We start from the raw sequence: 4,968 nt of genomic DNA, 5'->3' as shown, positions 1-4,968 counted from the left end.
ATGCTTTTAAATGACCATAGAGTGGGTAACACACAAAAAATACTCATTTATCTTCATGTGTTAAAACCTTACCTGGAATTTCCATTTCTAAGGCATTTAGTGGGAGTGAATGATCTATCGAGGGCACTGAGGCTTTGGCGTGTAATGGATGATCTTGTACAAAGAACCAATTCAGGATTCCTGCAGCTGAAGACGGTGCAGCGTAACTTCTGTCTCCGTGGTTTCTAGGAAGTGCTGCTGACTGACTGTTTTCTAGGGCAGAGCCAGGGGGCAGGTGGAAAGGCTACTTTTCAGATTCTCTTCTGTCCTACTTTGGGCTAATCATTCCTCAGTGCACATGGCTCATCTGGTAACGCTGATCAGAATAAAAATTCCATGGATTAGATCGAATATAAATGAAAGTCCGGATGTTAACTGCAGATGGACTTTTAGAACATATGAAGTATTCCCTTCCTGCTTGTAAACTTTAGGAAGAAACAGTGAGTTTCACCCAGGTTTATCAACATGGTGGTGGCGGCACGGGTCTCTTGGGTCTCCCCTTTGCCAAAAAGAGTAACCTCAGCAGATGCTGAAGTGTCCTCCGGGCTCTCCCGGCACCTCCCACAATCACTTTAGAGCCGCTCCTCCTTCACAAGCCCGCCCCCCCCCCCCCCCCCCCCGCTAGTCTAACAGCTGGAGAAATCAAAGGAAAACAGTTCTCAGGGTGACATCAGGATGACTGGTTTTTGACTGAGGGCTGGGTCCATAGGAGTTTTGTTCTGGGGCCCATCGTTTGGGGCAAATGGGATTTAAAGTTGGTACAAAGCTAAGAGATTGGGCCCTTGAGGAAAAGGAAAGCGGTGATGGCTGAGTTCAGAGAGACATCACTAGAGCTAATGGCTATGCAAATGCAGTGGTGCCCAACCCAGAATGAACTTTCTCAAATGCAGCACCCAACCTGCCACTTGCCCTTGGAGAGCCCTTTAAGGTTTTCCCCTACCCTTTTAGATCAAGTCCACCCCCCCTCTGCCAGGCTGACAGGTATCTCTTTTTCCAAACCTGGCCTTATCTTACAGCCTCATCTCTTGCCCATCCCCCCTTGCCATTTAGGTTCCAGCCACACCAAAGAACATTCACTGCTTCCCAGTCTTTGCCTATGTTGTTCTCCTAGGCCCTGGAGCCCTTTGTATCTAAACCCACCTCACTCCTAAAACTATCACTTAGCCTTCAGGGGAAGAAACATCTACTCACCCCTGCCAAAAAGGAGCTGGCCACCTGCTCAAACACACTGGGCTGACCTTTGACCCAGCCTCTTTACCCACTATGGTAACCATCCATTCTCCCCCTGCTATGTGGGTGGCATGTACTGTGTGTGTACACAGTAGGCACTCAAATATTTGATGGGAAGAAGGTAGGGTTTAAAATGCAGTGTGAGGGACATGGGTTAGTTCTGAAAGTGACTTCCCAGGGCAAGTAGCCAAAGATGTGCACATCTTGGATCTCTGGAGGCCAGTGTGAGTCTCTGCTTCGGTGCTAAAAGTCCCTAGGGCTTGTGGCTGCCCAGGACAGTTCCGGACACACCAGACATTTATGTGACTGCTAGACTTGGAGAACATCAGCCCTTCAAAGTAAAAAAAATTGGGTTCCCTCCTCTGTCTTCAAAAACTCATGCTGAGGCAAAGTTTTGCACAGGACCTGTAACAAAATGAGAAAAATAGGGACAAATTAAACTCATACAACACAAAGAGTTACTAATTTGATTTAAAGGATTCTCCTTTACTCTGACCCTACGCTCTTCCCATGTTTTGGTATTAAAACGTCTTTGTAAAAAGTGACAGTGATAAGAGAAAGACAAATATCATATGATATGGTTTATATATGGAATCTAAAAAACTGATACAAATGAACTTATTTATAAAACGGAAATAGACTCACAGACATAGAAAACAAACTTCGGTTACCGAAGGGGAAAGGGGAAAGGGGACAGGGGTGGGATAAATTAGGAGTTTGGGATTAAAATATACACACTACTATATATAAAACAGATAACCAACAAGAACCTATTGTATAGCACAGGGAACTCTACTCAGTATCTTGTAATAACCTATAATGGAAAATAATCTAAAAAGCAGTGCGTGTATATATATATTATATATATATATAATATACATATATAAAACTGAATCGCTTTGCTGTACACCTAGAACACAACATTGTAAATCAACTATATTTCAATAAAAGGTTTTTAAAAACCAATAAATAAATAATAAATAAATAGAGTCCTTACTTGGCCAAATAAGAAGTGCCAAAACTTTCTAGCCATATCGGGGAGGGGAGGGCGGAGTGGGGACTGGGAAAGAAATCTCAGGTGAAGAAAGCCCTAAATGTGAAGGGCAAAACTGAAAAACTCCTAGAAGATTACAGAGAATATCCTTATGACCTTGAGGTAGAGAAAAGTTTCTTAAATAAAACACAAAAAGATATCATTTCCTCTAATCATAAGAGGAAAGATAAATTTGACTACATTAAGAACTCTATGCATCACAAGAGACCATAAAGAATGAAGGTAAGTCACGGAATGAGTATTTGCAACACACATAATTGACAAAGAAATAGTATCCAGAAATCCATCTATCTATCGTCTATCTATCTATAGATTGAGGTATACACACATACATACACACTCGTAAAATTAAAATGCAAGCAAATAAGAAACAGATAACCTAACAGAAAAATGGGTAAAAGACGAATAGGCATTTCATGAAAGTGGAAATCTAAACAGTCAATAAGTAAATTAAAAAGTACTCAATTTTATTTGTACACAGGGAAATGCAAATTAAAACCCACAAGGAGATACCATCTTACACCCATCAAATCAGCAGAAATTTAAATTCCTGGTGATACCAAAGCATGGGAGACAATGTGGAACAATGTTGTTCTCATTCCCTGCTGGTGGGAGGGTAAAATGGTATCATCCCTTTGAAAAACAGGTTGGCATTAACTAAAAAGTTTGAAGAGATACATATTCCCATGACCCTGCAGTTTCATTCCCACATTTATACCCTAGAGAAAACATGCACAGGTGCACTGGGAGATGCATACTAGAAGGGTCAGAGCAGCACTGCTCTTCACATTAGCTTCAAACCAGAAACAACCAACGCCCACCCATAGCAGACTGGATAAACTGTGGTGCAGTCGTACAGTGGAACAGCTTAAAAAAGCAGTGAAAGACAATGATCTCCTAAAACCAAAATTAAGCAGAAAAAGACAATACGAATGGTGTGATACCGTTTATACAAGTTCAAAAACAGACAAAAAATAACAATGCTGTTTGGGAAACATACACAGGAAGGAGGAGGTCGAATTATAAGAAAACGATTATCTCAAAAATCAGAAAACCAAACACATCTGGAGAAGGAAGAATTATGATCTGGGAGAGACACAAGGGGCAGCGCATTTTAGGTGCGGGCACTATGCTATTTCTTGCCTGGATACTAGTTGTGTGATTGGTTAAGCTTAATGTATACATTTCTTTTCTGTATGTGTATTTCGCACTTAAGTTGCCCGTCCCTTTCTTAAAGTTTTACTGGTTGAAAATCTCCAAGACAGAAGCACCTATTTGCGTGGTGCTCAATCAAAGCTGAGTCCAAGTATTTTAGAAGGAACTCCGAGTAGCCCCAGGGGAGACTTTGAAGAGCAAGAGAGGCTGGAGCTGACCTTCAGTTAAGTGTCTATCAGGGGTTCTCTCAATAATGCTTCTCCAACAACTAGAGGGGTGGGAAAGCGTGACCATAGCAAAGGTGTCACTTAGCCAGGGGGCTTGTGGAGGCCAGGGCGTCAGGAGAGAAGTTTGGGATGTTACTGTGTGGTGGACCCTGAGTGCCTGATTCAGGAATCTGGATTTAATTCTGTAGACAGTAAGTAGACTTGGAGGATTACCATGCAGCAAAGGGACAATTAAAAATACCCTAATGGGGCTTCCCTGGTGGCGCAGTGGTTGAGAATCTGCCTGCCAATGCAGGGGACACGGGTTCGAGACCTGGTCTGGGAAGATCCCACATGCCGCGGAGCAACTAGGCCCGTGAGCCACAACTACTGAGCCTGCGCATCTGGAGCTTGTGCTCCACAAGAAGAGAGCCCGCGATAGTGAGAGGCCCGCGCACCGTGATGAACAGTGGCTCCCGCTCGCCGCAACTAGAGAAAGACCTCGCACAGAAACGAAGACCCAACACAGCCAAAAATAAGTTAATTAATTTAAAAAAAAAAGTAACAAATGTTCAAGTACAATTGGTGTCTTAAAATAAACAAAAAACCCTAATGTCTTAGGGAGATGATTCTGGGTGTGAGGGGTAGGGTGGACTGAAAGTAGAGAAACTGATAAAGGCTCAGGCATAATAGACCAGGAATGACGGAAGTGAAGTTAGAAAGCGATGGAACGAAGACGAGTTACTGAGGAAGAACAGTAGGAACTTAGTGATGGAACAAACTTTTTCAAAAACTTATTTTCTGTTCTTTCCCAGCCCTTCCATTCTAAAGCTAACTCGAGAGAGATTCTGCTTTACAAGGACAAGTGACTGGAACCACGTAAGGTCAGAAGAGGACTAGCAGACACACTGATTTGATGCCGAGAGCCCAACTGAAGGCTTCAAAATTCCCTGCAACTACTGGAGAGTATTGCCAGGGTCGGGGGCCGGGGGGCGGGCAGGGAGGACAGAGGGTGGAGCCTTTTCAGCAGCAGCAGAGTTGTTTAATGGCGAGCAAGGAGTTTTTAACTTTTCATTATGGAAATTCTCAAACATACATTGACACCAGAATAGTCTAGCAAATCTCCTGGCTTCAACAATGATCAGTATGTTATCAAGTGGCTTTCGCCATTTTCCCACCCTCCACGTCAATGTGTCCCAGGAGGGAAGCCAGCTCTGGTGAAGGATAAAACATACACATTTAGAAACATTTGAATCTTAGTTTTTGTGTTAGGCTGGGATGTCA

The 4,968-nt window shown here is 43.0% G+C and overlaps 1 protein-coding gene across 2 annotated transcripts in view; it reads right to left on the bottom strand.

Moving 5' to 3' along the window:
* The window catches only part of AVL9 (AVL9 cell migration associated), a 98,975-nt gene that overhangs the window by 29,476 nt on the left and 64,531 nt on the right, over positions 1-4,968 (bottom strand). For both annotated transcript variants that reach the window (XR_010945580.1, XR_010945579.1), the window contains exon 18: positions 73-1,674. The gene's annotated coding sequence lies outside the window, so the exon portion shown is untranslated. The remainder of the gene's footprint in view (positions 1-72; positions 1,675-4,968) is intronic.

The sequence above is a fragment of the Pseudorca crassidens genome, chromosome 8 (genome assembly GCF_039906515.1).
Source record: "Pseudorca crassidens isolate mPseCra1 chromosome 8, mPseCra1.hap1, whole genome shotgun sequence".
NCBI classification, from domain to species: Eukaryota; Metazoa; Chordata; class Mammalia; order Artiodactyla; family Delphinidae; genus Pseudorca; species Pseudorca crassidens.
Note: the sequence above shows the minus strand (reverse complement) of the source record. Positions and strands in the feature narration are given on the sequence as shown.